This window comes from Hemiscyllium ocellatum, chromosome 18 (genome assembly GCF_020745735.1).
Source record: "Hemiscyllium ocellatum isolate sHemOce1 chromosome 18, sHemOce1.pat.X.cur, whole genome shotgun sequence".
Lineage (NCBI taxonomy): Eukaryota > Metazoa > Chordata > Chondrichthyes > Orectolobiformes > Hemiscylliidae > Hemiscyllium > Hemiscyllium ocellatum.
The window spans coordinates 13,139,688-13,164,729 of record NC_083418.1 but is presented as its reverse complement, the minus strand read 5'-3'; positions in this window follow the sequence as shown (position 1 = coordinate 13,164,729).

The following is a 25,042-nucleotide window of genomic DNA, read 5'->3' as shown; positions in this document are numbered from 1 at the left end:
AGTTCGTAATATGATTTACTCCAAAATACAATCTGATATCTAACACTTACTGTGAATGTAACATGTCTATACATCATATACAATAGCTTGCCAGGTAAACTCACAGCTCATTGCTTGTGAATAAAGACTTTTTGTGCCTTATATTCTTTGAACAATTTATTCCCATGCGTGTACATCAGAACTAATTTCTACTATATTTAAGAGGTTTGATTCAAAACTTTGTTCCCCTTCAAAGAGCTAATACAATTTGCTTAGGGGCTTGGTGAAACTATTATAATTACACCTGTTTTAGTCAGGCTTCAAAACAATAAATTTCCGATGTCAAAGTTTTGAGCTATAAATATGGGGAACAGAGACTTATTGGAGGTTAATTGTTCAGTGGCAATGTCATACTTTAATTTTGCTGTCGATTTGATGCATCTGAAAGCAATTTCTGGCTTGCAGACTTTTTCTTTTAAAAAAATCCCCATAGCGTGGAAACAGGACATTTGGCCCAACAAGTCCACACCAACCCATCAAGGAACCTCCTATCCAGACACATCCCCATACCCTATCCCTGTAACCCTGCATTTCCCATGATTAATGCATCTAACCTACACACCCCTGAATACTATGGATAATTTAGCATGGCCAATCCACCTAACTTACACATCTTTGGACTGTGGCAGGAAACCAGAGCACCAAACGGAAACCCATCAGACATGGGGAGAACATGCAAACTCCACACAGTCATTCACTTGAGGCTAGAATCATCTTTTTCACCTGTTCTTTACCGACATTAAGGAACAGGTAAGGGAGAACATCTGAAACCTCTGCTTCCTTCCCAATTGTCTGCAATTAGTAACCTTTTGAGAGGAAGATGAATGTAATTTTTACCCTCCGAGCATGTAGATCAATTGAATAACCAGCAACAAGCTTTACTGGTGTTTAAATAATGAAAGATGATTATTTATTTTATATCTGCTCTAAAGTTTAACACTATGACACTCATTCACATAAGCACAGTCAAGGAAAGAGCAAAGGGAATAAAATTATAAGCAAAATTCATTAATTTATTTGTTCCAGAAAACACAGTTTATTAGTTGATGAAGAAGACCTCATCAATCTGAAACAGTTGTTTCGGTGACGGTTACACTCAAGGCACATACTAAAGTCATTTCAAGATTCCACTGAAGTGGAACTTCTGCAAATCATAAACTTGGAGGCAATGAATTCCATTGATTCACCACTCTCCAGCTAAAGGTGTTTCTCCTTATCTCCATTTTAAAAGGTTTCCCTTTACTCTAAGGCAATGCCCTCAGGCCCTAGTCTCTCCTACCAATGGAAACATCTTCCCAACATCTACTCTGTCAAGGCCATTCACTATTCTGTATGTTTCAATTAGATCCCCCTCTAAACTCTATCGAGTATCAAGCCAGAGTCCTCAAACATTCCTTATATGTTAATTAAATGTGGATTTCAAATGTGATCTGACCAAATCATCAATAAAATAATGGAAAAGGTCATCAGCAATGTTATCAAGCAGCACCTGCTGAGCAATACATACCTACTGATACTCTGTTCAAGTTTTGCTGACCTCATTACAGCTTTCCTTTGAACATGGACAAAAGTTCCATAGTTTAGGTTAGAGTGATTGCCTTTGACATCAGGCTGCACTTCACCAAGCAAAGCATCAAGAAGCCCTAGAAAATTAGACGCAACTTTGGGGGAAAGCTCTCCATTAATTGATACCCCTTCTAGTGATTTGAGCACCATCGCATCACTGTTGTCAGGGTAGTTTCTGAGCTCTAACCATCTTCAGCTGCTTCATCAATGATCTACCCTCCATCATAAGATCAGAAGAGGGGATGTTCACTGATAATTGCATGATGTTCAGCTCCAACTCCTGATTCCTAACTTGTTAGATACTGAAGTAGTCCATATTCTAATGCAGCAAGACCTGGATGATGTCCAAGCTTGCACTGAGAAGCATCAAGTCACGTTCACATCACACAAATTCCAAGCAATTAGCACTTTTATAAAGACTGAATTTCAATATTACCCCATAACATTCAATGATGTTACCATCACTGAATCCTCAATTATCAGTATTAAGGATTTGGAGACGCCAGTGTTGGACTGGGGTGTACAAAGTTAAAAATCACACAACACCAGATTATAGTCCAACAGATATAATTGGACGCATACTAGCTTTCGGAGCTACACTCCTTCATCAGGTGGTAGTGGAGGGCTCAATCCTAACACACAGAATTTAGAGCGAAAATTTACAGTGTGATGTAACTGAAATCATACATTGAAAAATTGATTGTCTGTTAAGCCTTTCATCTGTTAGAATACCGTGATAATTTCACTTCTTTCACGTGTAAATCACAAAACCTTTTTTTTAAAAAGTTGCAATCTCGGGTTAGCTGTTAATAATGGTGATAACTAGACAATATGTTGAAGGTGTTGGCCCCCCTGTGTTCTCTGTCTATGCCATGATTTTAGATTGATTCTAATCTAAAAAGTGAGATAATGGAGTTTTACATGAATTCACACAGTATTTGAGCTTAGAGTTCTACATGAATGCATGCAGTTTTTGAGCAAAGTACAATGTAATCCTGCAAGTACAAATTCACCCTACAAAATATATGTGTGCATGTGTGTCTTTGTCTGTGTGTGTGTGTGTGTCTGTCTGGGTTGGGAGTTGTGAGTGTGAGAAAGTGTATGTGTGTGTGTAGTGAGTGCAGAGTGTCTTAAGTCTGTGAGGGGCTGCATGTGTGAGTGTGGGAGTATGTGTGTCTGTAAGGGTGTGTGTGGGTGTCTGTGTGTGCGTCTGTGTGTATGTGTGTATAGGAGTGCGTGTGTGTGTGTGTGTGTGTGTGTGTGTGTGTGTAGGAGTATCTCTGTGTGTGTATAGTGCAATGGTGGTCACCTATAATGTGACATGAACCCAAGGTCCCGGTTGAGGCCCTCCCTATGGGTACCGAACTTAGCTATCAGCCTCTGCTCGGCCACTTTTCTCTGCTGCCTGTCCCGAAGTCCACCTTGGAGGATGGTCACCCGAAGGTCCGAGGCTGAATGTCCTGGACTACTGAAGTGTTCCTCAAATGGGAGGGAACACTCCTGTCTGTTGATTGTTGTGCAGTGCCCATTCATCCATTGTCGTAGCCTTTGTTCGGTTTCCCCAATGTACCATGCCTCCAGGCATCCTTGCCTGTAACGTACAAGATAGACAATGTTGGCTGAGTCACATGAGTACCTGCCATGCACAAGGTTGGGGTGTCTCCATGCGTAATGGTGGTATCTATGTCCACACTCTGACACGTCTTGCAGCACCTACCTTGACAGGGCTGTATGTCCTGAGAGCCGGGCAGCTTGCTACGAATAACGATCTGTTTGAGGTTTGGCGGTTGTTTAAAGGCAAGTAGTGGAGGTGTGGGGAAGGTCTTGGTGAGGTGTTAATCCTCATTGATAATGTTTTGCAGGACACGAAGAACATAGCATGATTTTTCAGCTCCTGGGAAATACTGAACAATGAAGCGTACCCTGTCGGTTGCAGCACGTGTCTGTCTCCTGAGACGGTCATTACGGTTCCTTGCTATGGCACGTCGGAACTGACGGTCGATGAGTTGAGCATCGTACTCCGTTCTTGTGAGGGCATCCCTGAGTACTTCTAGGTGTCCGTCACGTTCCTCCTCATCAGAGCAGATCTGGTGTATGCGTAGGGCTTGTCCATAGAGGTTGGCTGTTTTAATATGTTTTGGGTGGAAGCTGGAGAAGTGTAGCATTGTGAGGTTGTCTGTGGGTTTGTGGTAGAGTGTGGTGCTGAGGTGTCCATCCTTGATGGAGACGCATGTGTCCAAGAAAGTAGTCCATGGTGAATTTGTTGGTGGGATGAAACTTGTTGATGTCACTGTGTAGTTTAATCAGTGACTCCTCGCCATGGGTCCAGAGGAAGAAAATGTCAATTTTCTCAAAAACTGCATGAATTCATGTAAAACTCCATTATCTCACTTTTTTAGATGAGAATCAATCTAAGCATCATGGCATTGACAGAGAACACAAGTGGCCAACACCTTCAACATATTGTCTAGCTATCACCATTGTTAACAACTAACCCAAGAATGCAACTTTTTTAAAAAAAAAGGTTTTGTGATTTACACATGAAAGAAGTGAACTATCACAGTATTCTAACAGATGAAAGGCTTAATAGACAATCAATTCTTCAATGTATAATTTCAGTGACATCACACTATAAATTTTTGCTATAAATTCCGTGTTAGGATTGAGCCCTCCACTACCACCTGATGAAGGAGCATCACTCCGAAAGCTAGTGTGTTTAAGTAGGTTGCAATGGCCAGAAACTGAACTGGACCAGCCGTATAAAATACTTGTAGCTACAAGAACAGGTCAAAAGCTGAAATCAGAGGAAGCAAGTGGTTCACCTCCACACTCCCAAACGGCTGTGCACCATCCAAAAGCCACAAGTAAGGAATGTGATAGAACTTATTTTCCACTCATCGGATGTGGGCATTGGTGGTTGGCTAACATTTAGTACTCATCTCAAATTGCCCTTGAAAAGTTGGTAGTGAGCTGCCTATTTGAACTGCAATCCTTGTGCTGTATATAGATCCACAATACCAACAAGGAGGGAATTCCACGAGTTTTACCTAGCAACGGTGAAGGAACAATAAATCAAGATGGTGAGACGCTTGGTGGGGAATTTGCAGGTGATAGTCAATCCTTCTCCTTACAGATCGAAGAAATTGTGAATTTGGATTCTCTCCCTCTACCACTGACACTTGAGCAGTAGTAGTAGTACTGTGAACCAACTACAAGGTTCATTACATAAATTCACCAAGGCAACTCAGACAGTACATTTTAAACCCATCACCACTACATGCTATAAGGATAAAGATAACAGAAACATAGGAACAGATCCCATCCGAAAGTTCTCCTTCAAAGCCCTTCAGGCTTTTAGTTACTTTTCCTGGTCTGTCAATTTACTTTGGATATGAATAACCCAAGACAGTTCTAATATGGAATATATTAAATATTCTTTATTAAAATGAAGTACACTACAAAACTTTCTCCTACCCATACCATGCATTAAATTCCAAGTAGCACTTTTACGTGAACCTGTCCAAAGATCAGACCAGAACAAGTGATCGTTAGCTGTCTTTCTGTTTGTCCCATACAAGGACTGCACAAAACACTACATAGGACAAACAGGAAGACAGCTAACAACCCGCATCCATGAACACCAACTAGCCACGAAACGACACGACCAGCTATCCTTAGTAGCCACACACACAGATGACAAACAACATGAATTTGACTGGGACAACACTACTATTATAGGGCAAGCCAAACAGAGAACAGCCAGGGAATTCCTTGAGGCATGGCACTCATCCACAGATTCTATCAACAAACACATCGACCTGGACCCAATATACCGGCCACTGCAGTGGACAGCAACTGACAACCGGAAGCGGCAGAGACAAACCACTATAAATGCCGGAGGAAACATCACAGAAGCGCTTCACAGGAGGTTCCCAAGTACTGAGGATGTCACCTAGAAAGGGGACGAAACATTTGCAACACAAACTCCCAGCTCGGCAAACAGAACCACAATAATGATTAGATTACTCTCCTTCTCATTCCAATTAACTTGTTTGTTTTACTTAATTTTAGCTAACTCAGCAAATTTTGGATTCATATCTTCACATTTAACATGCTGACTTGGATGTAAATCACCATTCCTTCAACATCACTAGGTCAAAATTCCAGAGCTTCTTCTCTGGGGATATATACACCAAATTGGCTACATCAGGTATCACCATCCTCTCAAGGATAACAAGAAATGGGCAATAAATGCTGCCCAGCGAAGCCCACAACCCTGAATGAACTAAAAAAAAACATGAATGACAGAGCCTAATCATTGTACAGCATAGTGAAGGACGTTTTTCAATTACATAATGATCTCCCTCCTATACATCATTATCTCCACTGGCTGAAATAAGTTTAAATAACCCTTGAAAGTTTTGAATAGATAGTTCAGAACAACTAGTACTATATTATGAACCCTACAATCCTCAAGAGAAGAATAATTCTTGTCAGAGCAAATTAAATGCATGTCCATTTTACTGTAAGTACAGAGAATGCTTTCCAATGGAGTTGGTAAGTTTATAAGCAACTGGCTTATCATTTTATTAGTGGCAGCATTCCAATCCTTTGCACCAAATTAAACCGAAGTGGTACATCATGCCTGATGTAAAAGCACTGAAGGTCCTGAAAGCTGCAACTCTCTGCTACTGTCCTCTCTCCTATCCATTTGCAGCCCTGATAAGCAGTACCAATCCTAATCTGTTGCACTCTCTGAGCAAAAGGATTGTTAGCAAAGTTTTTTTTCCCACAGCCAGGTAAGAAAACTGAGTATTTATTACCACATTTCTCACTTGCTTTCAGTGGCAAATTCTAGTAAATCTATGACCTATGGACTTGATGTGCGTCAATATTATGTGAATGAGGGTATCAAGAGATTTATTAATTGGTAACTCGCTTCTATTGAGGGAACTGTGTACTTGTAGTTTGGTGGTCTAGAATAAAATGCAGACGTTGACAGGTTAGAGCCAGTTCCCAACGCACTGTCCATTTTATTCGATTAAACCCCACACCTCCACAAAGCATACATGCTCCAGCAGATTGTAATTCAATTCATTTATTTCTTATTTGACTTGAACCACTTTGAAATGTAAAACAATCTCTCTGGAAATGACATACCAGTGATATGCAGATCAATACTCGCATTTCATTAAATCAAAATCATGAACAGCTGAATGATAAATGCTAGTTTATTCTTTATGTTATTTTTTTCTGAGCACTTAACAACACCTGATGTTAGAATAAATTGAATACTGTTTCAATAGTAATAAGAAAGGAATAAGAAATATTTTGAAAATTCTCTTGTAAAGTTCTTTTAATTGAAAAAAGGCAAGAGGAGTGTGGTTGTTTAAATTCCCCATTAACAACAGAGTAATGAAAAGTGATGAGCAAAAAGCTAATACTAGAAAAGGATAGAAACTGCAAAGTTTTATGAATATGCAATTAACGCTGGTAGGCTTTTGTGGCATAGTGGGAGTGTCCTATCTCTCGATCATGAGGCCTAAGGTTCAAGTCACACCTGCTCCAGAGGTGTGTTGTACATCCCTGAACAGTTTGATTAAAAATGTCTACAATTAACTCAGTCTAATAACAAACTAACAACACATTCATAAAACCAATCACCGACATTGGTATAGAGTTGTCTAAAATTGTATATCCACAGTTTAAAATTGAACTGCTAAGTGTTGAAACTATTTAAGACACTAGTCAAACCACATCTGCAATTTTGGTACCCTTATCTAGGATATACTGGCATTGAAAACAGTCCACAGAAATTTCACTTGATTGATCCAAAAATGGAGGGGTGTCTTATAAGAAGAAGGTGAGTGGGTTGGGATTGTACATATTGAAGTCTAGAGACAACTTTGTTAAAACATATGAGATGATTAGGGAGCTTTACAGGATAGATACAGAGAAGTTAATTACGCTTAGGGGAAAGTGTATGATTGGAGTGCTTAATCTCAGTGTAAGAGGTTACCCATTTAAGACATAGATGAGGAAGAATTTCTTCTCTCTGATGGCAGTGAATTTGTGGAATTGTTTCTGCAAAGGGGTGTCGAGCCGGTGTTGTTGAATACATTAAAGGCTTAGATAGATAGATAGATAGATTTATAATCAGTAAGGGATTCAAGGGTGTGAGAAAAATGGGGTTGATGATGATCAAATCAGCCATATCATCATTGTACAACCTTTTAAATCTGCTATGACATTCAATCAGCTTTCACTCCAGTACCTCATGGTCTAAATCAAGAGTCTTCTGTTTTGAGTAGGAAGGCAAATCTTGATTTCAATCTTCTTCAAACAGTGGAAGTTAAAGTCAAGGAATAGACAGTCAAGAAACAACGTGTCAATGGACTGGCAGTAGAAGACTGAGCCAACTAATGTATCTAAAATTGATGCAAGTCAGATACAGTTGTTGAACACATAGGTACGACAGATTCATACGACAGGTGCTGAGGTATCATGGAAAAGACACGTTGATGCAGAATATCTGACTTCCTTATCTTCTAAGGCTGAATTTTCAGTGTGAGAGAGATTTTACCAAGCCAGAAGCAATCCTCAAGTAGCAGATATGAAGAGGTGAACACCAATAATGGCATTGTTGAGTATAACTGAGCGGGTCCAAACCCATCATCAAATTGAAGTAAAAAGTTTAAATGCGTCAGCATAATTGTTCAATTAGGCTGAAAATGAAAATAGACTGAAACAGATTGAAGATTTTGTGCATACAACTCCAAGGAAGCCACCATAGGGGAGGGATGACAAATATCTAATACTGCAAAAGAGAAATTGCCTGCTTCAGTGGGGAAAAGCTTCTTTCACAAAGGAAATACAAGGGATTAAATGTCATCCAGTTTAGGGGGACCTAAAGGCATCAAAATGTCAGGAAGAACATTAATCATGGAAATCATAGAATCCCTACAGTGTGGAAGCAGGCCATTCAGCCTACTGAGTCTGCACCAACCCTTCAAAAGAATCTCACTCAGACACATCCCCTACCCTATTCCTGGAAACCTGATTTCCCATGGTTAACTCACCTAACTGACAGATGCCTGGACACTACAGGACAATTTAGCAGAAGCAATCCAATTGACTTGCACATCTTTACATATCTTAGTAGGAAAGGCAACTGTCTTCCATCCATTCAAACACCTAGTTTCAAAGTCTGAAAATAATGCATTCCTACAAAATGGTGAAATCTTCAGATGACCTGTATTTGCGAAGTCAGAAACATGGTGGGGGAGAGGGTTGAATAATGGTAAATATATTTATATACACAGATGCTTAATAATAGGGAAAAATGGCACAGATTTTTATGCGCCTAAAAGGGTTGATATTGAGGAGTGCGACAACAAATATGATTAGGTTATGTGGACTTGTGGTAGAACAACTTAGGTTCTCAAAGGTGTGTGAATTAATGTTTGGTTCTCCTCAAACTCTCTGTAACAATGTCTTTCTTGTCAATTAATCTGTAACTAGATTCTAGTATGCAATAAATTACATGTTGTTAGCTACAACTCTCAGAAGTGATTTTTCCTCTACCACATGGCATCAACCAGGTGCTGTAGTTTCCTACATCTAAAGAGGATGGTGACAGCAACCTTCACCTTGAGCAGCAGCTCAAACAGCACTTTTGAGTTTCCATGTCTAGATAATAATTAACTTTAATTGAACCACAGATGACCTAGTGAAATGGCAGATTTGGTAATTAAAATTTAAAAATGGAAATAATCTAGAAATGGGTCTTGAAAATTTCAAGTGATGGAATGATGACTGTTTTATTTGGCAATTTATTTCATTGTGAGATTGTCCTTGGGAAGAAAGATTGTTGTTGATACACTGTCTTGGAAACAAATGTTCTTTTTAGTTTGTGTGGACGTTTCCTGAAGAAGGGCTCATGCCCGAAACGTTGACTCTTCTGCTTCTTGGATGCTGTCTGACCTGCTGCGCTTTTCCAGCAACACATTTTCAGCTCAGTGGATGGTTACATTGTCAATCACAAAACTCAGTGGCCACACAGCTACTTGCAAGTCCATTCTGTATTTTATAGAACATAGCCAGTCAATTTTCTCCCTCCTTTGCTGTAGTGGTTCTCAATCTAAATCTTTATTACGTGTGTTTTTCCGTACAGATTGTTTAATTTACATACATAGCCTATATGATATATTTTCAGATCAAACTTTTATGATACAAACACACAACGTAGGAGCAGGATTTGGCCATTCATCTTTCCTCCACCATTCATGGCTGATTTGATTGTAGCCTCAACACCACATTCCTGCTTACTCCCAATAATCATGGACTCGTTGGTCTTAAACATATTTAACAGTTGCCTTCACCATACCCAGAGGATGAGAACTCCAAACACTCATTGCCATCTCTGGAAATAAGTTCTCATCTACATAGTCATAGAAGAGAATCAAACAATTCTATTCTATGGGCTGCACGGTGGCTCGGTGTTTAGGTCTGCTGCCTCATAGCTCCCAGGGTTAGTCCCACTCTTGGGCAATTGTCTCTATGGAGTTTGCGCATTCTCCCAGTGTCTGCACGTGTTTCCTACTGAGTCCAAAGCTGTGCAGGTTGGGTGGATTGGCCATGCTAAATTGCCCAAAGTGTTCAGGGATGTGCAGGCTAGGTGGATTAGCCTTAGGAAATGCAGGATTATAGGATTAGGGATGGGGGTGGGTCTGGGTGGGATGCTTTTCAGAGAGTGGGTGAGGTCATGAGGGGTTGAACGCCTACTACCATGTAATAGGGGATTCAATGATAAATCAAAGGAGATCACCAGACAAATTTCAACAGTGCAATAAGTAATGCTGATCCTCAAAACAAGCTGCAAAACTGCAGTGCAACTAAAGAGTTGGATCTGAATTTAATGATGGTGAAAGAAGCTGGGGAGTCAACACCGAAAAAATAGTAGTCAGTTAAACCCAAAAATGCTCCCTCCTTATTTTTCCATGCCCAGTTTCATTGGATAGACGTACAATAGATGTTTGCCTAAATGCAAATGATCCAGCCACGTCCTCAGCATCAGGAAACCTAATCTGTAATTTATAACTCATATTCTCATACATTAGAGATCTCAGGTGAAAAAGAATTTCCATGATTTGCTACATTTGGCAAGGTAACTTCCTCTCCCTGACTTCAAACAGGAGGCAAAATATTTTCCCTTAGCAAATAGAAAAGGCAAGGTGCATCAAAAAAATCATCTAGTTGGTCGGAGGCACATCTCTTTAAAACTGAAGGCTGAGAGAAGATCTCATAGTTTTAAAAATTATATAAGGGTTTGCAACAGTGCCTACACAAAGAATGTTTCCTCTTGTGGGGAACAGCCTAATTAAAAGCTATCAATATAGAACAGTTACCAAAATTACCTTGTCCCAGAGCAGTACAGTAAAAAGAAATGCAATGTTTTAGAAAAATCTCTTGAATCTGTAATTGTTTCAGGACAGGGTATCAACCTAATACTGTGAAAAGTGCAAAAGTGCAAGAGCAGAATCAGGCATACCTGAAAATGAGGTTTCAACTTGGTGAAGCTACAAAATAGGATTACTTGTGTACCAGACAACATAAGCAGCAACTAATAGAGCCAAGCTATCCCACAACCAACAAGTCAGATCTAAGTTCTGTACTTGTGCCACTTTCAGTCATAAATGGTGGCTGACAATTAAACAACTCATTGGAGGAAGAGGCTCCACAAATATCTCCAATGATGGAAGAGCCCAGTACATCAGTACAAAAGATATAGCTGAAGCAATCACAACAATCTTCAGCCAGAAATGCTGAGTAAATGATCTATCTCGGGCTCCTCCAGTGATCACAGCATCACAGATGCCCATTTTTAGTCAATTTAATTCATTCCATGTAGTATCAAGAAGTAGTTGGAGCCACAGGATACTGCTAAGGCTCTGGGCCTTAAAAACATTCTATCGTACTGAAGACTTGTGCTTCAGAACTTGCCATGCCCCTAGTCAAGTGATTCCAGTACAGCTATAACAGAGGCCTTTACCCAACAATGCAGAAAATTGTCCAGGTATGTCCTGTATACAAAAAGCATGAGAAATCCAACTGGCCAATTACCGTTCCCTCAGTCTCCTCTAAAACATCTGTAAAGTGATAGATGTTGTAATCAACAGTGCTATCAAGAAGCACCTGCTTAACAACAACCTGCTCACTGAAACAAAGAGTTTGGATTTCGCCATGGCCACCCAATTCCTGATCTCATTATAGTCTTGGTTAAAACTTGGACAAAAGAGCAGAATTCCAGAGGTGAGGTGAGAATGATGCCTTTGACACCATAGCTGCATTTGATCAAGTGTGGCATCAAGGAGACCTCACAAAACTGGAACCTGTAGGCAAACACTCCACTGGCTGGAGCCATATCTAATATATAGGAAGATGGTTGTGGTTGTCAGAGGTCTGTCATCTCAGTCCAGGGCATCTCCACAGGAGTTCCTCAGGATAGTGTCCTGAGTTGATCCATCTTTAGCTGCTTCATCAGTGATGTTTTCTCCATCATAAGGACAGAATTGTTATGATTACTTCAATCATATCTTTTGCACTGATGTGCTCGGTTCTTCGATCATTGGACAACGTTCAGCACTGTTCACAACTCCTCAGGTACTGAAGCAGTCCATATTCAAATACAACAATATCTGGACAATATCCAGGTTTGGACTGACAAGTGGGAAGTCTCATTCATGCCACACTAATGCCAGGCAATGATCATCTTCAATAAGAGACATTTTACGTACCACCGCTTGACATTCAATGGTGTTACAATCACTGAATCTCCAACTACCAACGCCTTGGGGAGTCACCATGTAAATACAGTAGCGACAAGAGCAGTTCAGAGGTTAGGAATATAGTGGCTTGTAACTCACCTCCTGATGCCCCAAAGCCTATCCACCATCTACAAGGCACATGTCAGAAGTGTGAAGGACTACTCCCCACCAGCCAGAATGGACGCAACTCAAACAACCTTCAAGAAGCTTGACATCATCCAGGAGGAAGCAGCCCATTTGATTAGTACCACCTTCACAAGCATTCACTCTGTCTGCCACCAATGCACAGTAGCAGCAAAGATTAGATGCATTACTTAAATTCACCAAAATCCTTAAACAATACCTTCCAAACCCACAACCCCCAAGGGAAGGACAAGGGCTGCATATACATGGGGACACCATCACCTGCAGGTTCCCTCCAAGTCACTCGCTACCCTGACTTGGAAATACCTTAAAAATGTGTTGCTGGAAAAGCGCAGCAGGTCAGGCAGCATCAAAGGAGAAGGAGAATCGACGTTTCGGGCATAAGCCCTTCTTCAGGAATGAGGAGGGTGTGCCAAGCAGGCTAAGATAAAAGTTAGGGAGGAGGCGCGTTGGGAAGGCGATAGGTGGGAGGTGGTTAAGGTGAGAGTGATAGGCCGGAGAGGGGGTGGGGACGGAGAGGTCGGGAAGAAGATTGCAGGTCAATAATCCTAAATGCAGATTTCTCCAGCTTCCTCATTTCCCTCCCCCCACCTTTTCTCAGTCCCAAGCCTCAGACGCAGCACCGCCTTCTTGACCTGCAAGCTTCTTCCCGACCTCTCCGCCCCCACCCCCTCTCCGGCCTATTGCCCTCAACTTAACCTCCTTCCACCTATCGCATTCCCAACGCCCTCCTCCCTACCTTTTATCTTAGCCTGCTTGACACACCCTCCTCATTCCTGAAGAAGGGCTTATGCCCGAAACGTCGATTCTCCTTTGATGCTGCCTGACCTGCTGCGCTTTTCCAGCAACACATTTTTAAGCTCTGATCCCCAGCATCTGCAGTCCTCCCTTTCTCCTTGGAAATACCTTGTCAATCCTTCAGTATTAATTGGGCAAAATCGTAGAAATCCCTTCCAAATGGCATTGTAGGTCTCTCTACAACACATGGTGGTTCAAGAAGGTAACTCACCAAAACCTTCTCAAGGGCAACTATTGATGGGCAATAAATGCTTCCTAGCCAGAAAAACCCAGGTCCCATGTGAATAATAAAAAAAACACATCTGGGAGAATTCCAGATTGGCACAACTTTTTGAAAAATAAAACAAAGATCAAAGAAAATTATAGCTCAGGAACAGGCCCTTCGGCCTTTCAAGCCTGCGCCAATCCAGATCCTCTACCTAAACCTGTCGCCTATTTTCCAAGGATCTGTATCCCTCTGCTCTCTGCCCATTCACGTACCTATCCGGATACATCTTAAATGACGTGATTGTGTCCACCTCTATCACCTCTGCTAGCAACTCATTCCAGGAACCCACCACTCTGCGCAGTGAGAACTTTGGACACATACCTCCCTTAAACTTTTTGCTCACCTTGAACTCGTGACCCCTAGTAATTGAGTCCCCACTCTGGGAAATTATTTTTTGTTACTCACCTATTTATACCTCTCATGATTTTGTTGACCTCAATCAGGTCCCCCCTCAATCTCAGTCTTTCCAATGAAAATAATCTTAAACTACTCAATCTCTCTTCATAGCGAGCACCCTCCATATCAGGCACATCCTGGCAAATTTCTTCTGCACCCTTTCCAAAGCATCCGCATCCTTTTGGTAATGTAGCGACCAGAACTGTTTGCAGTATTCCAAATGTTGCCAAACTGTAACATGACGTGCCAACTCTTGTACTCAATACTCCATCCGATGAAGAAAAGCATGCCATATGCCTTCTGGAACACTCTATCAACCTGCGTTGCCACCTTCAGGATACAATGGACTTAAACACCCAGATCTCTCTGAACATCAATTTTCCCCAAGGCTTTTCCATTTACTGTATAGCTTACTCTGGAATTGGATCTTCCAAAATGTATTACCTCGCATTTACCTGGATTGAACTCCATCTGCCATTTCTCCGCCCAATGCTCCAATCTATCTAGATTCTGCTGCATTCTCTGACAGCCTTCTTCACTATCTGCTACTCCACCAATCTAGTGTCATCTGAAAACTTGCTAATCAGACCATCTATACTTTCCTCCAGATCATTTATGTATAACACAAACATGGTCCCAGCACTGATCACTGTGGAACACCACTGGTCACAGTTCTCCATCTTGAGAAACTCACTTCCACAACTACTCTCTGTCTCCTGCTCACAGCCAGTTCTCTATCCATCTAACTAGAACACCATGGACCCCATGCGACTTTACTTTTTCCATTAGCCTAACATGGGGAACCTTATCAATGTCCTTACTGAAGTCCACGTATAACACACCTGCAGTTCTTCCCTCATCAATCAACTTTGTCACTTCAAAAAAGAATTCTATTAGATTGGTAAGATATGACCTTCCCCGCACAAAACCATGCTGCCTGATAAGTCCACTTTCTTCCAAATGTAAATAGATCCTATCCTTAGTATCTTCTCCAGTAGCTTCACTACCATTGCCATCAGGCTTACTAGACTATAATTACCCTAATTATCTTTGTATACTTCTTAAACAAGAGGATAACATAGCAATTCTCCAGTCTTCCATGACCTCACCGATGTTAAAGGATGCTGCAAAGTTTTCTGTTAAGGTCCCAGCTGTTTCCTCTCTTGCTTCCCTCAGTAAGCCGGGATAAAGTTAAAAATCACACAACAACAGATTATGGTCCAACAGGTTGAATTGGAAGCACTAGCTTTCGGAGCGCTGCTCCTTCATCAGATAGTTGTGACCAAATCCTTAATCTAAATTAGAAAAAGCAAGGGATCAAACATCCATCTTCCACCTCATCTCAAACCTGAAAAATGCCCATCTATACCTCGCCTCTCTTTCCTATCTTTTAGTCAATTTCTAATCCATGCCACCAAGGATCCATCAATCTCAAACATTTCTAATTTTCTAACCAATCTGCCATGTGGCACCGTATCAAATGTTTTCTGAAAGTCCAAACGCACAACATCCACGGCAGTACCCTCATCCACTGCCTGTGTCATCTTGTCAAAGAACTCAATTACATTTATAAGACATGATGTGTCCTTGACAAAGCCATATTGACCATCTAGTATTAATTTATTTTTCTCTAAGTGTATATTTATCTTATCCCGTTTTATGATCTTCGTCAGTTTTCCCAATATTGATGTCAAGGTGACAATCTGTGGCTTCCTGGGTATTTGTTTGCCTCTTTCTTAGACAATGACATCACATCTGCAATCCTCCAGACCTCTGGGATTGATCCTGTACTCAGACAGGCCTGGAAAATTTTTCTCAGTGGTTCCATAATTTGCTTACTTATCTCTCTCAGCAATCTAGAATGCATCCCATCTAGCCTTGCAACTTCTCCACCTGAAGTATTGCCAACCTTTTTAGTCATTTCTAGCAACTCTTCTTTATCTATCACCTACTGTTCAGTTGCTAAACACCCACATTTTCAATTAGACCATTGTCACCATCTTCGAATTTGGTAAAGACAGAACCAAAGTATTCATTTAGTACTCTGTCATATCCTTTGCTTCAGTGATCGGTTTACCTTATTTGGTCCTTATGGACCCTATTCTATCCTTCACTAATCTTTTACTAATAACATGTTTGAAGAAATAATGATTTTATTGTTTGTTTTAGCGCAGCCTACCATCCTTTCCTCATGCTTTCTCTTACCCTTCCTTACTTCAGCCTTAGACTCTCTCCTGCATTTGAGAGGTAGTCGTCCTGATTTCTATTCCTGTTGTTATTCCGATATGCCTCATTGAACAATATTCTTAGTCATCCAGGATACTCTGGCTTTGGAACCCATGTAAAACGTAGCCCCTTTTTTCTTCCAGTTGTCCTTCACCTTTTCTTGCAGAAGCAACAGAAATTTGTTAGTGAGTATTGCACAATCTGTTTTGTGGCTATTACTGTAATTGTTGAGTAGCTAGTAGTAAATGCAAGCTGCATGATCTTGGTGTGAATCTTATGACAACGTTAAATGTATGAAGTTGTGATGGGGCATGGATGATCAACCTTAGTCCTAATTGGAGATTGTTGATAGGTGACTAACAACAACATAATGATTTGAGCAATGACTGAAATTGCTGGTGCAAGTCGGTGGGTGTGGGAGCAAGAATTTGTAAGTACATTCATGTGAAGTCACCAAACTTCAAGCAGGATTGCAACCAGAATTCCAAGAACAACTCCTGTCATTGATCTTAAATGCAATCCAGCCATTCTTGCTAGCTTTAGAATATGTGTTTGTTGAACATTCTGGTCCTCTGTAGATATCAGGCATCTCTTCACATTTCCAACTCAGAAATCCTTCCAACATATCTCTTCCATTTTGTACTATTCTTCATTGTTCCCAAGTCAGATTCACTTCCTGCATGACTGTCTGCATCTACTCCAGTCAAAATACAACTCTCCTTTAAAAGATTCAGTCTAGATATACCTAGTGCTAAGAATTTACAATTTGGGCCCCCTGCTGATGGTTGCAACCAATCAGAGCATAGTTAGCGCAGTTGCGTGCAGAAATCATTCAGGTGAACAGACAGCATAAAGTTGGTGTAGGTCTTAAAGTGCAAAATCAAATGCGATCTAATCACACATCAGGATGCCCAGAATTGGGGAATAGCCAGTTTAACCCATTTAAAGCTCTGCCTCAGAACACTTGCAGCAAAGATCACATTAGGCCTCAATAGAAAATCTGGGCTAGTGTATCTAAAGGATTATCACATAAATTGAATAGAGCAATTGTGACATTGTGTTTAATAGTACAAAAATGATAACCTGGATCCTGTTTGGCACCCAAAAAGCAGTTGTTTTGGCCTTTAACTTTAGAGGGAGTGACTGCCTTGTGTTCTGCTTGTATAAATTTCGGACTGACGTTGCCAACGCATACTGCTCAACAGCAGCAGCATTGACTGTCCAAGCCCCGAAATTATCCTCAAGTGAAAATGTTAAACTTACTTATCATATTGACATTTTCAAGTTTGTTGTACAGTTCTGGTAAGGTTTGAATTTTTAATCTTCCTTAAATCCATTCCTAAATATATACATTGTTACTCTGTAGCTACATCATCTGCCTTGCTTCATTTGACATTCTACTCATTTGTCCCGTCTCAGTCATTTATCATTGCTTCCTCATTCTCATTTCACAAACTTTATTCATCATCTTAGTCTTCCAGTCCATACCTCCTTGCTCTCTCTCATTCTTTCACTTTGTTGCTTTAACTATTGTGACACACGCTCCCTTAAATCTTTATGCTTCTTACTTTGGCGTCCACTTCCTCACCATCTCATTTTCTTTTTACCCCATTTCACTGGCGTGCCCTGTGTGTTGTCAGTTGTACTAATATTGGCTTATTATCAAACTGTTCTGCCTAAATACTAATCCATTCAGATATGTTTTATGTTAATTTTATTATGTTTAAATGTGGAATTCACATAGTGAAATGGGCTTCAATCTTTCTGGTAACTGTCAACAACTCTTTTCACAGCAAACATGTTATTTTGTCACTTGGCTTTGTGCAGGAATGATCACTATTTTAATTTCACTGAGCACTGTTATTACAAGATGTGTACTTCTGTCACCTGCCTTCCCCATCCACATGTGGAAATTCTACCACCCATTTTCCCTATATGTAACTAGAAATACAACTAACTTTACAATTCTTAAGATGTATGTGTTCTTCACCTTAATGCTACCTGACTTTGCCTTGACCTTAACCGATCCTGATTAAGCAATAATTTGATTTCAAAATTCTAATAAATGTCTCAGATTTAATAAACTAAATGGCCTCCTTTATGCTATTACAATTCCATGATTCCAGATCTCTCTGTAGCCTTGACCTTCCCTTTCTAAAGCTCCTCTATCTGATATCTATGACCATCTAAATTAGGCCTTTTGATCATCTGCAACTTCAATTGCTCCAGGTAGCATTAAGGTAGCATAGAGTCATACAGCACAGAAGCAGACCCTTTGGTCCAACCAGTCCATGACTAACATAATCCCAAACTAAACTAGTCCTCTTAAGAATCATAAAGATAGTTGTATTTCTAGTTATAAATAAAGTGGGTGGCAGAATTTCCACACAGGTCACTTACTTTTCCCTTCCACAAGTACACATCTTGTTAAATGGCTGTTTGCTTGGGCTCCAAGTTCTGAAATTTCCTCCATGCAGCTCTGTCTCTCTATCTTGATTTATTCCTTTATAACACTCCTTAAACCTTGTTTCGACCAAGCTGTTGGTCGTCGACTTAATACCTCTAGTGTCTCAGTTTCATACTTTGTTTTAACATGCTCCCGTTAAGCATCTTGCAGCATTTGATTGTCTAAACGGCCTTTACGAATACAATTTATTTTTACTGAACTGCCTTATTTACTGATGGACATATCTATTGGATCTGTGTATATTATCTGCTCTGTCGGTGGTGAGATGTTAGTACATCATCCAATTCATGTGCATGCTTTAATGTTGGATTCATTTCCCTCCTATTGCTCAATAAATGAATTCCTTTTAGGAGTCCTGACCAATATCACTCCCCCTTTCTTCTCCACACTGACTGTTAATTAATACCAAGTCAGTTTCCACTCTTGATATCTATTTCAACTTCTGTCTTGACTGCGTGGCATCTCTTTATATTGTATCTGCACTGACATTGGTAATAACAATGACTGCAGATGCTGGAAACCAGATTCTGGATTAGTGGTGCTGGTTAAGCACAGCAGTTCAGGCAGCATCCACTATCTGACATTGGTTTATGTTTTATCTGTCCCTAATCAATTTTCATTAAGACATTTTTTTTCATTTGACAGGGAGAATGGCATTACAACTTTGTTGACACTACTTAGCAGCAGATTGCCTGTTTGCTTACATCATTTGATATTTTGCAATCTCTGTTTGCATGTTTTATGTGTCTACTGTCCACGCCAATTTATTATTTGTCTGCAATGTTTGCCATTGTACTCCTTCCTGTTCTTACAAACTGGCATTTCTTACAAACAGCTAACACACCTTTTCAGTCTCTAATATCAGACATTAATTTTCTTCGTGTTACATTGTATCAGATTTTTGTTTTAGACATGGCCTGTATTTCCTCTACCAATCTAGTTCACCCCCAACAGCTTATTATTTATGACCAACATATGACCAATACTGACTAACTCATACAATAAGCAATATCTAACAGGGCAGACCAGTGAGGTCAACTTAATGTCAAGCCAGGAGGCAGCTTTTAAATCAAACTAATTAGAAAAGGGAAGGCCTAAGGCTTTAACAGTTGAGAAGGAGAGCTTGTAGGCTGTATTAAGTGATCGGAGAATAAAATTCATGTATTGTCATAACTCTACTAACAAATGTCCTTTTTTTTCCGGAAACCATTACTAACCCAAATTCTACAGCTTTCCTGATCAATTCACAGCTTCTTAGAATTTTTTGGCCCTACCTTCAAACACTAATGGATCACTGTATCTTTTGGTCCATTTAATACTAACTGAACCTTTGTGTTTAGTGCACAAGTAAATCACAGCACTATTTATCCATGTAATGTAATTATATAAATCATCTATTGTTTCACCTTCACATCTTTTTATTTTATTGTGCTAAGCATTTTCAGTTCCCCCAATATTTCAGAGCCTGGAACATGGTGGAATTCAGTTTTCTTCCCAAATCCCTTTCCCAGTAGATATTAGATAACATGTTTTCCAAAAATACCATACATGGTACTACACCCTACACTAAGCTAAGTGTTCTCTGAATTTGTCTTAAACATGCTTGCTGTGAAGTTGGGCTGCAATTATTGCATCATTGGTACCAGGACTATATGGGCAAACAGGGATGGGCAATAAATGCTGCTTAGCCAGTAATACCCTCATCCCATGAATGAATAAAGAAAAAAAAGGACTGGGAATTCCTGAAGGTACAAAATGCAATATACTTCCAAATGTGACCTATACAGCACCCTTTGTTGATAATAATATTAGTGGAGGAGTGGCTTCAGCTGAAAGAGGGAGCTCTTAGCAATGCATTTCTTGCTGTATGACTCTATGACTCAAAGCATTCAATTTGTATTGTGGAATGTTGCTGACTCACCTCTATTGAAATAATGTTTCTAGTGTCTTTTGGTGAGCAAGCTTATTCATTTACAGAACCAGAGGGTTTGTTCACCAGAATGTATGCATGTACAAAATACACAGGTCAAAAAGCTGTCAAGGCATTTAAACCAACGTTGCTGTCTATTCACATAAGCCTGAGGATTACTGCAACATGACTGACTACAAAACCTTTATCACAGTAAGATACCTGTCACTTCCCAGTTTATCAAGTGTTGATAAAGTCTTCAAAAGAATTCATGAAATGCTTTAAGTATTTGAAGGACATTATATGCATAGAATGGGTTGTTATCAACAAATTTAACTTTTAAAGTAGCGGATATATCAACAGACATTTGACATGGATAAAAGCAGAAAATTGGGTGAATTTAAATTATAATTGCTTTTTCCTTTTCACTCCTGGGGCCTTACTGAAGTATGCCAAAGGATGTTCCTCTGACCCTAGTTTTCAGGTTCCAATTTTTGAAATAAACTCACAACAAAATCCCTAATATGAAATCAAACATAAGATTTCTTAACAAAACATGCGGCACATGGGGGCATTGCTTCACTATTCCGTTCACACAGTCAGGACAGGCTGAGAGGAGATGGTTTTAGGAAATCAATAGGTCATTGAGTCATAAGAGATGTACTGCACGGAAACAGACCCTTCGGTCCAACTCGTTCATGCAAACCAGATGTCCAAACCTAATCTACTCCCATTTCCCAGCACTTGGCCCATATCCCTCTAAACCCTTCCTACTCATATACTCATCCAGATGTCTTTTAAATGCCGTAATTGTACCAGCCTCCCCCATTTCCTTTGGGAGCTCATTCCATACAAGCGCCACCATCTGCGTGAAAAAGTTGCCCCTTAGGTCCCTTTTAAATTTTTCCCCTCTCACCCTAAACCTATGCCCTCTAGCTCTGGACTCCCATACCACAGGGAAAAGACCTTGTCTATTTACCTAATCCATGCCCTTCATGATTTTATAAACCTCTATAAGGTCACCCCTCAGCTTCCGACAGTCCAGGGAAAACAGCCCCAGTATGTTCAGCCTCTCCCTGTAGCTCAAATTCTCTTACACTGGCAACATTCTTGTAAGTCATTTTTGAACCCATTCAAGTTTCACAATATCCTTCCAATAGGAGGGAAAACAGAATTGCACACAACTTTCCAAAAGTGGCCTGTGCAGTAAGCTGTCCCACAGAAGTTCTTTAACTCAATTTAAATTATGTAATATTTCCAACTGCAAATTCATGATTTACAAAGCTTAATTCAAAGATACTTGTTTTTATTGCAATATGTTTATGCATGGATCTAGGAATAACGTCCTGCTGACTTTTAAGTACCTAAAAGATTCCAAACCTGTTCCAACAGGAAGTATACGGAATGTTGTTGTGGTTCTGTTCGTCGAGCTGGGAATTTGTGTTGTAGACGTTTCGTACCCTGTCTAGGTGACATCCTCAGTGCTTGGGAGCCTCCTGTGAAGCGCCTCTGTGATCTTTCCTCCGCCATTTGTAGTGGTTTGAATCTGCTGCTTCCAGTTGTCAGTTCCAGTTGTCCGTTGCAGTGGTCAATATATTGGGTCCAGGTCGATGTAATTATTGATTGAATCTGTGGATGAGTGCCATGCCTCTAGGAATTCCCTGGCTGTTCTGTGTTTTCCTTGTCCTATAATAGTAGTGTTGTCCCAGTCGAATTCATGTTGCTTGTCATCTGCGTGTGTGGCTACTAAGGATAGCTGGTCGTGTCGTTTCGTGGCTAGTTGGTGTTCATGGATGCGGATCGTTAGCTGTCTTCCTGTTTGTCCTATGTAGTGTTTTGTGCAGTCCTTGCATGGGATTTTGTACACTACATTGGTTTTGCTCATGCTAAGTATCGGGTCCTTCGTTCTGGTGAGTTGTTGTCTGAGAGTGGCTGTTGGTTTGTGTGCTGTTATGAGTCCTAGTGGTCGCAGTAGTCTGGCTGTCAGTTCGGAAATGCTCTTGATGTATGGTAGTGTGGCTAGTCCTTTGGGTTGCAGCACGTCCTCGTTCCGTTGTCTTTCCCTTAGGCATCTGTTGATGAAATTGCGCGGGTATCCATTTTTGGTGAATACATTGTATAGGTGTTCTTCTTCCTCTTTTTGCAGTTCTGGTGTACTGCAGTGTGTTGTGGCTCTTTTGAATAGTGTCTTGATGCAACTTCTTTTGTGTGTGTTGGGGTGGTTGCTTTCGTAGTTCAGGACTTGGTCTGTGTGTGTGGCTTTCCTGTATAACTTTGTGGTGAATTCTCCGTTCGGTGTTCTCTGTACCATCACCTCTAGGAATGGGAGTTGGTTGTCCTTTTCTTCCTCTCTAGTGAATCGGATTCCTGTGAGTGTGGCATTGATGATCCGGTGTGTGTTCTCTATTTCTGTGTTTTTAATGATTACAAAGGTGTCATCCACATATCTGACCCAGAATTTGGATTGAATTTGCGGGAAGACTGTTTGTTCTAATCTTTGCATTACCGCTTCTGCTATGAGTCCAGAGATGGGTGAGCCCATGGGTGTGCCGTTGATTTGTTCATATATTTGGTTGTTGAATGTGAAGTGTGTTGTGAGGCACACGTCCAGTAGTTTCAGTATGCCATCTTTGTTGATAGGTTCAACGTCCTGTTGTCTGTTCTGTATGTCCAGCAGGTTGGCTATTGCTTCTCTGGCTAGGGTTTTGTTGGTAGAGAGGAAGAAAAGGACAACCAACTCCCATTCCTAGATGTGATGGTACAGAGAACACCTAACGGAGAATTCACCACAAAAGTATACAGGAAAGCCATATACACAGACTAAGTCCTGAACTACGAAAGCAACCACCCCAATACATATAAAAGAAGTTGCATCAAGACACTATTCAAAAGAGCCACAACACATTGCAGTACACCAGAACTGCAAAAAGAGGAAGAAAAACACCTATACAATGTATTCGCCAAAAACAGATAACTACGCAATTTCATCAACAGGAAAGATAAATGAACGAGGACATTCCGCAACCCAAAGGACTAGCCAAACTACCATACATCAAGAACATTTCCGAACTGACAGCCAGACTACTACCACCACAAGGACTCATAACAGCACACAAACCAACAGCCACTCTCAAACAACAACTCACCAGAACGAAGAACCTGATACCCAGCATGAGCAAAACCAATGTAGTGTACAAACTCCCATGCAAGGACTGCACAAAACACTACATAGGACAAACAGGAAGACAGCTAACGATCCGCATCCATGAACACCAACTAGCCATGAAACGACACGACCAGCTATCCTTAGTAGCCACACACGCAGATGACAAGCAACATGAACTCGACTAGGACAACACTACTATTATAGGACAAGCCAAACAGAGAACAGCCAGGGAATTCCTAGAGGCACTGCACTCATCCACAGATTCAATCAATAATTACATCGACCTGGACCCAATATAACGACCACTGCAACGGACAGCTGGAACTGACAACCGAAAGCGGCAGATTCAAACCACTACAAATGGTGGAGGAAAGATCACAGAAGTGCTTCACAGAAGGCTCCCAAGCACTGAGGATGTCACCTAGACAGGGTACGAAACGTCTGCAACACAAATTCCCAGCTCGGCGAACAGAACCACAACGAGCACCCGAGCTACAAATCTTCTCACAAACTTTGAATATGGAATTTTATTAATATACAGTTCATAAGTTGCAACTTTCCAGGAGTCTGTGTCCAATATTAGTTTTCTCTATGGTTAGTGGTTTACCTGTCTAGTAAAAGTATAAACTTTTATCCAGCCAGCAACATGGAGACAGAGATAGAAGATCCAAGATAGGTGCCTGGAATTCTGTTTTCCACTTGGAGGTCTGAAAATTCTCGAATTGTATATTTAACCAATTCAACTGTTCCAGTGACAAGAACAGGCATTTCAGGTGCTGACTGCCTATCTTGGCAATCTTAATTTAGAGGTCATTAAGCTATTGGTGTAAGCAAAAGTGAGGACTGCAGATGCTGGAGATCAGAGTCTAGATTAGCGTGGTGCTGGAAAAGCACAGCAGGTCAGGCAGCATCCTAGGAGCAGGAAAATCGACATTTCGAGCAAAAGCCATTCTTGATGAAGGACTTTTGCCCAAAACGTCGATTTTCCTGATCCTTGGATGCTGCCTGATGCTTTTCCAGCACCACTCTAAGCTATTAGTGTAGTTTCAGCACTCCCTGAAAGCATTTCCATTGCAAGGTAATGACATACCTATAAAAGAATTAAACTTCATTTAGCACAATGGGTTTTGATGCTTTACTGTGTCCAGAACTGGCTGGAAGCAGACAACATCTTTCAAGATCCTTTGAATCATCTTTAACTGGAATGTCTACATAATGTAACTGATTCAGAAGCTTC